Raw genomic sequence first — 12,442 nt, 5'->3', positions numbered from 1 at the left:
CCTTCCCAAATGAATTACCTAACACGACTAGATTTCCCCGTCTTTCCCCAGGGGAAACAGCATGATGATTTCTTTTTCTATATTGAATGTGCATTGTGCTAAGCAACTATATGAGCAAAGCTGAAGTCAGTGAAATACACCATGAACTGGGGCCAAGGCTAGCAAGGCTCATGATTTTCCTCACTTTCTGAGGGAGTCCCTTCTCCAGTCGGATAAGCTGCCACCTTGTTGGAGGGCTAATTTGCTGCCCACAGCATCAGGTCATGGGCAGACCCAGTCCGTAACAGTGCAGCTCAGCCCTTCAGTCCAAAGGACTATATACCTTGGGCCTCTTTCTAACTTAGCGCCCACCATCGTTTGGCTCTTTCCTTCCCTTTTGCAAAGGAGCGGATGTTGAAACATTCAGACCCACTCTGTCCTCCAGGCTTCAGCCCAGGGATATTATGTGAAGCAGCTCAGGGCTGTTTTTGCCACTGGGATGCTTCCTGCTTTCCTAGTTTTGTTCCTTCTACAGCTTTATGCAGCCAATAGCTCCCATGTAATTACCAGCTTCTCCACCTACCGTCTCCATTCTGCCTTGGTTGGTTTCTAACCAGCTGTTTGGTTGCAGCCTGGTGGGTAATTAGCATCTTCTCATTAACCTTTTCCAGATTTGTGCACGTCTGTATTTTCCATCATGCTTCTGCAAATATAAGTTTTGCCCTTTGAGTAGTGGAGCTATTAAAGGCAGTCCTTATTCTAAAGGTGCCTTTTTAGACCAGTGTTTCTCAACCTGTGGGTCACAAGAATATATGAAAGGGTGACAAACAAACTTTAAAATGGACCAACAAACTTTAAAAATGGATTCTTCTTTAAAAGGAGAAAAATGTGGGAAACCATGGGTTTTCCCTTGCAGGCTGGCAGAGTTCCTGCCTGCAAGGGGCTGCTTGGGGCCCCCCCATGCCCCACCCACCCACCCCCTGCCACACACTGGGGGGGCTAGGGCCTGGGAGTGGGGGGCAGTGGGTTGGGAGCAAGGGGTACTGGGTCAGGACTGGCCATCAACGTTTAAAAGTGGGTCCTGGTACAAAAAAAGGTGGAGACAGTTTTAGATAAGTGGCATCTAGGCCATCACGTTCTGCAAAAGAGAGGATTGAGAACTTGAATTTGACACTGTTTTCTCTACGAAGGCACTGCAGAGCACAGAGGACAGGTCTGAAATGCTTGTAGGAGCCCATGTTGCTGAGGAGATGGCTGGTGAGGCTCTCCACCAGCCGGAGCTTCTTGAGGGCAGATGATTTCGTGCCTAGGTACACTGAAGTGCTGTAGTCTGGCTGGGAGATGACGAAGGCAAGGCAGGATGGGACACAACACCCCCCGCTTAGCCAAAGCTGGAATCCACGAGCGTTGCTTCAAGAATCGTTTGACCCCAGTACTCTTTCCTGCCATGGCAGGGGTCAGACTCGATGATCCTCTAAGGTCCCTTCCGACCCTAGAAACTATGAAACTATGAATCGTTTCCTTTTATCAAGGATCAAACCGTTAGCTTTCTAGTTCCTTTGAAAGGATTTGTATCAAGAAAAATCAAAGAGCACCCAGCCTGCCTTTGTGACATCAGTCATTATTTTTTCTATCGTAGCACCTCTCCAGACTAAGCAGGACAAACTTCGATCCCTCTTCACAAAGAAGGTTTTCCAAGCCTCGTGGCACAGTGACCCCAGTAATGAAGCGTCCCTGATTCATAGCATGGGGGAAGCATATTTTCACCGTTGCTGGTAACCCATTCCCAAGACACCCATCCCATGTTGAGGTTTTTTCTAAGCCTCTGTTGGGCTTCCCTAATCAGATGAAGAATGTCTATTAACAATGGGTGTTCAGTGGGGTTTCATCATCTTTTACTGGGATCAGGGAAGAAGGAATTCGTCACCACTTCAAGCTGCAGGCACAGCCACTAGGGCTGATTTCCCCTTATGTCCCTAAGGAGGGGGTCCTGTTCGCTGGATCTGCATAAGCAGAGGACCACGGGCTGCTGCCTCAACCCACAGCCCTCAGACAGAAATGCAGGCTTAAAGTCAGCGCCCTTACTGTAAGCCATCTGCTGGCGTGCCCTAAGACAAGCAGAGGCAGAGCAGCGGTGCTGCGAGGCAGAAAGACTCTGCAAATACACGCTGTGTGCTTTGGGATACAATCAAAATAGGAGACAACCGAACTTAAGCTTCTGCCCACTTGCAAATTCCTAATAGGTTTCATGGTTTAGAGATGCTTATAGCTATTTTCCCCTCCGTACATACCTCTGCACGGTCTTGCCCTGCAGAGGCTGGACTTAGGAACAAGGTGGGCAGGCCCGAGACATAGCCACCAGCTACGGAGGGTGAGACCCTCCTCCCCTGGCCTTATCAGCATGGTTTTATTTTCTTTTTATTATAGCTCTCATCATAAATTCTTTGGCCTCTCCTGCGGATTCTGTGTGTTTGCAGAAGAGGGTCATTATCATTTAACATTGAGATGGCACATGAAATAAAAAGAGGTGAAGTGGTTTCCCTGGCAACGGTAACCACGTATAAATGATCAAGAGTCCCTCTGCATCCTGCGCTCTGCTTCCCAGTGCATACTGCTGCATTGATTATAGTCCTGGCAATGAGGAATTCATCCTATAATGAATCCCCGCTGCCAGACAACATACTTTTCTGCTGTTCTGTTGCCACTGAAGATTTTTAAATACACCAGGACCCAGATTTCAGCCAAGACTAGAGCGAGTGGAAGGCAGAGTCAAAACAGAAATGAGGCACAGATTTTAAATGGTTAACTGTTGGAGCAGTCTGGCAAGGGCTGTGGGGGGCTCTCCACACCTGGGGGGGGGGGAAGTGCATAGCATCCCCCATTACCCTCATGGACCCCTCTGCTGCTCATACACCTCTTCCGGAGTCTGATGGGGCATGTCCGTCCATAACAGCTCAGTCCAACGCCTGAGAGAACGAAAACTTCCTATTAAATAGCAGCCCTTCTCTCGCATCCCAGGTCTCCACAGTGCTGGTGTCTCACAGCAAAACCAAACACTGTCTCATTTTTAGGTTAAGCAGAAGCTTAAAAATACACTGATGTCTTTGCCAACAAGAGCAAAGTCAAGACTTCCTTAATGTCAGCTTGTAACCTGAGTTCACTTGGTCATTATCTTGAGCAGCAGGTGGAAAGGCGCTTCCTAGCTGCAAGACCCTGGTATACACTGGTGGTTCTCAACCTTTTTAGACACAAGGCATCCGTCTCTAGGCTGCACCCCTCAGAAAATGCCAGCTCATAGTATTTGCCTACAAAAAGGTGACGGAGCAGAAGTGCTCAACCCCCGGCCCGCAGGCGAGATCTGGCAAAGGAGCACCGGATGCTAATGGATGCTCCCCTAATGGCAGATTTCCAGACCCGGGGAGGAGCCCCGCAGGACCGATAGCACGGCCCTGCATGCTAGATTGAGTGTGTGGGGCCCATCTGGGTGGTGTGAGGCCAAGTGGGGCAGCACGGGGCCAAGGATGATGGCACAGAACAGCATGGGGTCAAGCAGGACTGTGCAGGATGGCATGGGGCCACGTGGGGAGGCGTGGGTGGGTGCAGAGCCGATCAAGGTGGCACCGGGCAGCACAGACCCGAGTGAAGCAATGTAGGGGCTAATCCTGCTGTGCCAGGCCTGTGGACTGGCCCTGCATCACTTATTTGGTCCAAGGAGTCAAAAGACTGAGCACCACTGCACTAGAGCAGTTCTTCTTGGTGGTGTAAGAGGCAGAGTTAGTGCCCAGGGCAAACCCCAGAGGGAGAGGAGGTGGGGTGCATGGTTCGGAGAGTGGGGGAGGAGCTGCCTTCCCACATCGGGAACTTCTCGATAGTCCTGCCGAGCTGCTACCACCCCTCGCTCTGCCCGCCCCAGCCGTGGCTCTTAAGGCAGCAGCAGCCGGCCACTGTTTCGGAGATCCCACACGGGTGTTTCCAGGCACCACGTCCATGGGACGCCACCTAACTCGGTGCCAGGGATGGATGCCCCTCTAATTCTTACATTGCAACACGCTGAGAAAGCCAACAGCAGGGCAGAATAGTTTTAACACTGTGGACTCCTATCTGAAACCTCTGGTCTGATCTTGTGAAGCACGTTTGCACACATCACAGTGCTCACACTGCGGGGCACACCGCAGCACTCTTAAAAGGATCTCAAGGCATCCCAGGGTGCCTTGGCAGCCTGGCTGAGAATCGCTGCTCTACGTCGTAGCAGTGGCTGCTAGTACCTGGTAGTCGTATCTTCTGGCAGGAACGTGTTATTGAAATGGCTCCATAAAAAAGTCCCCGCATCGTTGGATGAGGATTGCTGGTCAAGAGGCAGGTTATGCAGCTCCAGAGGCTGCGCCCCAAGAATTCCTATTACGCGGCTCCCAGCAGGGGCATGTTGCCTAAGATCACTCCTTGAGCTGATTAAGCAGGAATGCAGCTCACAGTGGGAAAGCTCCTCTCGCCCACGCAGAAGAGGAAGTCCACGTTACTGCAGCGTTCCTGCTCAGGAGCGGCTTCCAGACAGACACCAGATTCCTCGACTACCACAGTCCAGTGAGCATCTCTGTAATCACAAGGGACCGTGATTGACACCAGCCTGCAACAGGGACAATGCAAAGGTGCCCCCCAAGGCAGCACAGCACAGCACAGCACAGCACAGCACAGCACAGCACACTCTCCCTTTGGGAGACTGCAGCATGCGCTCTGCTCTGCTGCTGGAGCGCAGGCAGGCTGGGGCCATGGCTTCGGCTTCTCTCTGGACTTCGCCACGCCCTTTGGGTGGCCAGCAGATTGCAAGGCAGGAGGAGGATGCAGCCTCTGCATGCAGAAGGGGGTCTCGGGTCTACAATCACCCAGCACACAAGGCAGGCTCCATGTGCTCTAATGAAAGACCTTATAAACTAACAGCTTCCAGATTTTTGACTCCAAGCTCTTAGCCACAGGGAAACCTCACACAAATCAGATCCTTTGGGCTGGAATTAGCTGTGGTCCTGGGCTACAGCTGCAAAAGCAACAACTGCACCCAAAACACTGATGCTAATGGAAGTGAGAAGGGCCAGCCTCCCACAGCTCTGCTCCAGCGCTCAGGGCTCCTTCTGCTTCCCACTTCTGCCTCCCCAGCTGGAAAGCCATGCTCTCTCCCATATGGTACAACAGCAAGATCCCAGTCCCAGCAAGGAAGTGCAGTTTGGGGTACCATCTCCACGTAGCCGCATTCATCCATACACGAGTGCTTAAACCTAAGATCAGAGCTGGTGGGGCACATCTGGCTGGCAAGGAAAGAGTCCAGGGAGCATCAGTTTTTGTTAGGTCTGGTCTTATCGTTATTCAGCTTACATTTTGTGCCACAATGGTCTTTGGTTTTCTTGTTATTAGAATGACCAGTGGGTTTTGCCTAGAGCTCCTGGGCCTTTTGACAAAAGGGGTTTATTCATGTATTCACGAAGCCTGGAAGACATCGAGAATATTTCTTCATGCTATCAAAATTAACTGATTCCCATTTTGTTAGCCACTTAAACATCTTGTCCCTGATCATGCTGCGAGGCTACACTAAGGAGAACAATCCATTGCAAAACCCTGGTTAACACCATGCTTTAAAACTACCAAACAACTGTTTTAATGGATAACTGCAGGCAGAGCCGACCCGAGGAGGGTGCAGGGCCCGGGCAAATGAGTTCGTGCGGGGACCTGCCCCCACCCCGATACCACGCACCCTGGATGCGAAGAAGCCTCCACCACCATCGGTAGTGACTAGTGGCCAGACAAGAAGTCGGTGGCAGCGCAGAGTCACCATGGCCACTCCACCCGGCTCTGTGGGACCCCCCAAAGCACAAGGCCCAGGGCGGTTGCCCCGATTTGCACCCTGCCAGGAATGGCCCTAACTGCAGGATCAGTCCCTGATCAGTTGGGGTGCCAGCAAGAGGAAATACAAGTTGGTCCAGTGGTTGGTGGTTGGGGCACTGGTCAAGGACATAGGAGACATGTAGGTACCCATCTGCAATGGGCATTCAGGCTGCATGTTCCATGTCCATGACACCTCACGGAGCCATGGCCTTGCATAGGCTTCATGTATGATGCACAGGAAGAGTTACATACCCAAACTGGGATCCATAAAAGCCAGCACGCTGAGCAAGGAGTGCCTAAGCTAGCCAGCAGGAAATTTCTTGGAGAGGGCAAGATGAGAAGGCAGAAAGACAGCAAGTACAACTCGGAGTGGTGGTCAAAGCATGCCCTGCAGCTCCAGTCCCTCCTGGAGTGAAGCACGATCAAGTGGAAGGGGCAAGGATAGAGCTGAAGATCACCGAGTTGTAGGTAAAGTCTCCTCTGAGAGGTGGGAGAAAAGTTGAGATCCACACTGGGTAGGCAATGTATTTAAATCTGGGTTTCCCCCCATCACAATGGGTAGCCCTAACCTCTGGGATCCTGGGTAGGTACTAGGAACCACCATTTCCTGCCCCCCTCCTTCACACACACATTTTGCATGAGGGATAATCTAGTTGGCACTTTCTGAAAACCACTACCAGGTTGGGCCCCACAGGGGAGAAAGACAAGCGAAGACCTACCTTGCAAATGGCTTGGGTAGCAGTGTGTATGCCCAAGGGCAGGAATGAGGATGCCCAAATCTCCTAGGCATCTCGTGGTTAGCAGGTACGACAAGGATCTACATTCTGGGTTTCAGCCCCTACATTTCTTTGTGGAGTTAACACAGTAACTCTGTACTTCAATTCCCTAGCTGTAAAGTGAGGACAATAGCACAGCCTTCCCCCCACAGTGGTACCATGATGTTAAATGTATTAAAGACTGTAGGAAGCAAATGCTCTGGGAATGGGAGCAATGAGTATACCAAACAGAAATGCCCTGAACCTGGACCTGCAGCATCAAATCAACAGGTCAGGATCGAGCCTTAAGAGACGTCTTTCCAAGCGAGGCCAGTGTGACCCGGATAATCGTTGGGTGACAAGACATTAACTTCTTAGTGGCAGATAGGCACTTTCAGAAGCTTGGTGCCACCTGCCTTAAGAAACGCATCATGAAAGATGCTTTATGGTAAATCCAAATCACAAAGGCTGGATCGGGTCAATTTGTTAATCACAGGGAAATAAAACTTGCAGCTGTTGGACTGTGAAATCCACTTGACCAGCCGGCATAAGTTGAACAGGTTTTGGTAAAGAAGACAGCCTCGGTACCTTATGAAAACACCACCCCACGTAGGCCAAAAAAGAGGGGGCGGGCAGGGACTGGAGTCAGGGGAGGGCCTTTTCTTGAAGTATAAGCAGAAATTTAGCACGGTAACACTCACCTGGACGATGGGAGGAACTTGGAGAGGTTGATGGGTGGGAGTGATGAAGCATCAGAGGACTCTGGGTAACAGTAACAGGCCTCTGAGTAATAATGGGTATTAAATACAGCATCTTACTGCGAGGCAAAATCTTCTCGGGCTCATTTGTTTCATTGCAGAGCATTGTTGAGCAGGCTCAGAGAGCATTTGCTTTTCACGTGCCAGGAGGAGAGGGAATATACAGAGGATTCAGAAAGGGTCAGGAAGTCTGAGTCCTCCCTGCTTCATTTTACTTCCCTTTGATTTTGGACAGATCAATCCCCCAGATGGGTGGAGGGAGGGCAAAGGAGAGCGGGCTGTGGGGGGAAGCAAATCACCAGCATCTCACAGAGAGACAGGCAGAGGGAGGTCAGCCTCAGAGCTCGCAAAGCCCATGGCATTTCCCACAAAGACTGGCCAGCGGTTCAGGACCTGAAAAAACGATCTGAAAAAAAAAAAAGACAGATTGGAGAGGGGCCAGGGATTGTCTCATCAGCATTCAGCAGCCCGGCTGCAGTCTGTGGGGGGAAGGCAGGGAGAGCAGCGAGAAGGCAAGCCGTGTTTCTTAATGACCCTTGCCCTCCGGCGCCCTGCGTCCAGCCCGTCCTAGGTATTGTAAGGCTACCGGCATACGAGGCCCAGTTGGCTCAGGAGGGGCCGACCACCCCAGCTGACGCACATCTGTCTCGTTCTGCATTCAGCCAGCTGCGGCAGGCAGTTTGGAGGAGCGGTGCTGGGGGAGGGGATGCTGCGCAGCCCCTCGCCAGTCACCCACTAATCCTTCTCCTCCAGCTGCAGACTTGACCTAAGGCTGCCTCTCCCCACCCCAGCTCTGACTCAGTGTCTGCTTCTCTGCCTCCTGTCCCGACTGGGTGGAAGATGGGCACAACTGTCTCTCTCACACACATACACACACACCCCTCCTCCTCCTCCTCCTCCTCCCTGACACACGCACACTTGGGGAAACCAAAGAATAACAAGCCTACATTCTTCTGGCCTTGAATTTTTAAACAACACAGACGAGAGAGCGCATTTACATCCTGAGAGAGAGCATTGACACCCAGGGAGCCAGGATGAGACTTTTGCACCGTGCCGTGGCACTCATGGGTTGAGCAGCTTGTTGCTTTCCAAGGGGAGGAGACACGGGTCATTCATTCCCGCCTCCACCAGGTACATGGATGCGATGGCGTTTGTGATGAATCCGACTTGGTAGTTTTTTCATGTTTCCCGCACATCTGTTAATATCTGCCCTTGCAGTACCGGTCCCTCCTCCACCCCCTGGATGCCTGCAAGACAGGTGAGGACCCATGCCAGCCCAACAGGAGCGCCCTCTTCTTCACAGGGGTGAGAGGAAGGAGACCACGTTAATCCCTTTCCTCTCAAGAATGGTCGTCACCATGCTGCTGCAGACATACGCGGCACTAAAACCCGGGCTCAGCCTCATCTATGTAGTCAACAGAAACCACTTCCCAGTCACAATTCTTGCCTAATTGGTTAACATATCCTGGCTTTTTATCCTCTTTCCTGATTCTCTGTATAGATTTGGTGTGCAGATGCTATTATTCAGAATCATGCCACTTTGCCGCTTCTGGGTTGGCCTACGTCACTATGCACCTTATAGACTAACTTAGGGGTGCACAACCTCTGGCCCGTGGGCCAGATTCAGTGCCATGTCGTCCGGCTCATGGGGCTCAACATGGGTCCAGAAATTTTGCAGTCGGACAGTGGTGGCACTGCCCCTCTGCTGCCAAATCCCCTGGTGCCGCACACTAGATCCAGTGTTTGATCCCAGGACGCAGAGCCAGGCAGGGGCGGTGCGAGGCTCCAGGGCTCAATCTCAGTGTGGTGAGGTGGGAGGGAGCAACCCCAGACCCTTTGGGACCCAATCCCAGTGTGAGGAGTGGGGCAGAGAAGATGTCAGACTCCCAGGGCACCATCATGGCACACTGGGCGGGGAGGGACAGTGCCTGGCCCCAGGGCCTGATCTGGCTTGCAGACGGGCTCTGTGCCAATCATCTGACCCACAGGGCCAAAAGGTGAGCACCCCTGGACTAATGAAATAAGATAGAGAGCACAGGAGTTCATAAAGCTTCTGCTCTCTATATATCTTAGTTAGTCTATAAGGTACGCCTCTCCCCTGCCTTCAGACTAACACAGCTAGCTACCTGTTTCTACATCACAATGCCAGACTCTCCATGAGGATGCACCAGGAAAGAGGCACATAAAAAATGGATGTTCCCACGGTGTCTCAGAGCCAGCCAGGATTGGCAGCCCGTTATAATATGCATTGTACAAACATCCCAATGTACCCCCGTTTCGCCTATAGTTAAGTTCCTACAGATCCACCAAGCAAGTCTTTTGACAGCAGGGTATGACTATGGGGAAACGGGCATCAGTACCAAGGGGGGAAGCAAACACTGAGCCCAGGGGTGCTGTGATTCCTAGTGTGAGGTTGTGATTCCTAGGGTGAGATCCATGAACCTCTGATTCCTTTTGCCTCTAAACCAATACAGCTACAACCTGCATACCTGATCCCAGGATCTTAATGCCTAACTTTTTGTCTTTCAGCTGGGTACATGTTTCTGTCCCATACAACAAGCAGATACAGCAGCCACTGACCTGCATGGAGTTTCACCCAACTTGGAAAAATGAGAATAAATCAAATGTCCCTTCACCCCAATTCCAGATACACTGGTGAATTGAAGAGAATAGCACCTCTCTTGGGAGGAACCCACTAAGTGTCACTGAACATATGGCCCACAAACACCCCAGTCCAGTAGATACCCTCTAATCACTGCCATCAAGATGACATTAAACAACCCAGGAGCCATAGCATAGCACTGGGGGCACTCCCATGTGATGCAGAAAGGCATTTAGGAGCCTACGCATAGCTAAGGTAAATTAAAGCAATCCACCTAAATCTGATCACTGTACATCTGGCTATGCCTGATTAGAGCAGGAAATTGTATGAAACCAAAGATGCTTTAACAATAGAACTGCCTTATTTTCACTTGCAAATGCTTGGAGCTCCTGGGATTTCAGGTGGCAAATCCGCAAACTATTTAGCATAATCACCTTCCGGGAAGAGACACCTAATATACACTCATCCTGTTGCATCTATCTGCACCCGTGTTTTTATTTGTATCTGCTGATTGGCTTTGAACCCATCCTGCTGTAGAGATTTTTAATGCTACTGTTCTTGCTGCAACAGCACGAGACTTAATTTCCATTATTTCCCTCTCCCTCCCTCCTCTCCTCCCCTACCAATGCACAGATAAAAGAAGCGTCTCTCTCTCTCTTATGCATTATGTTCACCATACAGTCTCCGATGATTGGGGACACAACAATTTTACAATAATCTAAGGCTGATTAACTATATCAATGGCTTGGGAATTAGAAACTGCTTTTGTTCTGCTAGAACAATTGTTTCACACAATGTTAGAAGCTTAAAGCAGCTGTTTATAAGACATTTCACCTGCAGCTTTCTCTAAAGCAGGCAATCTTAGAGAGTCCAGCAGTGGGAACAAGTTATGTTACTGAAGCACTGGTTTTGTTCCCTTGCATCTTGCATTTGAAATGCATTTGCCATCTCCATCAGAGGCATTCTGAGAGATGGCTCAACGTTAAAGAAAGATGTGTTATTAAGACCCACATCATGACCCTTGCCAATGCAAAGGGTCCATACATCAGGACCAAACATTTTTAGACAATTTGTTAACATGTGCATGGTTGATGAGACATTAGTACTACAGGCACTCAGGGCTAGAATAGCCTACTCTAATATCTAGTCTGATCTCCTGGATAATCACAGGCCATTACATTTATCTATTATCCCTGTATTGATTTCAGTATCACAAGTTTAGCTAAAGCATTTCTTCCAGAAAGGCACTATAATAGGACCTGCTTGCCAGGGGCGGCCATCACATCCCCTGGTGGAGACTCAACTCCTGCACCACTCAGTCTCTAAGGCGCCCTCCCTTTCTCTCTTGCCAACCATGCCTTGATCTTGTTAACAAAACTTGGAAAGGGAGGCTGCCCACAGACCTTGGAGCAAGCTGTAACCTATCCCCTGCTCACGGATCCCTCCTGGCCCCTCCTGGCCCATATGTGCCTCCCACGGGCAACCGCTGCTTTATGGGCTAATCATGGCCTCCAAATCTCTGCTGCAGCTGTGACCGTGTCCTGCAGGTGTTTCTACCCATCACAAACCAGCAGGAGGTCACCAGCCTCCACTCCTTGTTGGGGCCTTGGCCTCCCTGGTTTCTGCCCCCTGCTACTCAGGCTGGTCCCTTCAGCTGGACCCACCACACCAGACTTGGCTTCTTGGGCTCCAGCCCCTACCTAACCCTGCTGGGGTCTTATTTCTGCCCCAAAGGAGCTGTGGGTCCCATGGCCCCAAACTCCACTCCTCTCTGGGCTGTGAAGTCTCTATCCCTGCTCCTGTCCCTCCTGGGCTACAGGTCCTCAACTCTTCCTTTGCCTCTCCCAAGCTCTCATCTCTGTCCCTCCTGGGCTCTGGGTCCCTGCCCCCAGTCACTGCTAATAAGCATGCCAAAAAATTGTCTCTGGGCTGTGGGCCCTCTAGCCTAGTCTCTGCCCCTCTTGGGCTGTGGACCCCTGGCCCTGATCTCTGCCCCTTGAGGGCTGCAGGCTCGCTGGCCTATTCTCTCTCTCACATTGTAGTCAAGCCCCTGCCCCCTGGCAGGGCTTCAGATAGTCACCTGCCCCTTGGGCACCACTGGGACCTCCTCTCACCCCTTTCTAGCCCCACCCAAACCATGGGTATAACTATAACACTACAAAAGAACAAACCCACTGGGTGTAACTAAGACTCTTCGCACACCGGTTGTTAGTAAAACCTCTACCCATCCTGGGTCCCAAATCCCTGCCAGCCCTCAGCTTCTTGCTTGTTGTTACCAGGCATAGTAGGGTCCCCAAGCAGAAGGTCAGCCAGCTTGCCGAAAGCTCTGTCCCCTGTGGCTTGCAGGGCCAGGCAGACTGCCCTGGCTCAAGCCCTTGCTTATATGCAGGGATCCTGGTTTTCTCTCACTAAAAAAAAAAAATCCCAATTTTTAGATTTAAAAAAGTAACCCAAAATCCACATTTTTCCATGATTAA

The 12,442-nt window shown here is 51.0% G+C and overlaps 1 long non-coding RNA gene across 2 annotated transcripts in view; it reads right to left on the bottom strand.

The window, feature by feature from the left end:
- Positions 1–7,726, bottom strand: part of LOC149872332 (uncharacterized) — a 54,525-nt gene extending 46,799 nt beyond the window's left edge. For both annotated transcript variants that reach the window (XR_016440615.1, XR_016440614.1), the window contains exons 1-2: positions 7,307–7,726; positions 563–682 (exon numbers count right to left, since the gene is read on the bottom strand). This is a non-coding gene — a long non-coding RNA (uncharacterized LOC149872332). The remainder of the gene's footprint in view (positions 1–562; positions 683–7,306) is intronic.
- Between the last annotated feature and the right edge of the window lie 4,716 nt (positions 7,727–12,442).

This window comes from Crocodylus siamensis, chromosome 2, assembly GCF_052110815.1.
Source record: "Crocodylus siamensis isolate JL-2025a chromosome 2, ASM5211081v1, whole genome shotgun sequence".
NCBI classification, from domain to species: domain Eukaryota; kingdom Metazoa; phylum Chordata; order Crocodylia; family Crocodylidae; genus Crocodylus; species Crocodylus siamensis.
The sequence above is the reverse complement of the archived record's forward strand: the minus strand, read 5'-3'. Positions and strand labels throughout refer to the sequence as shown.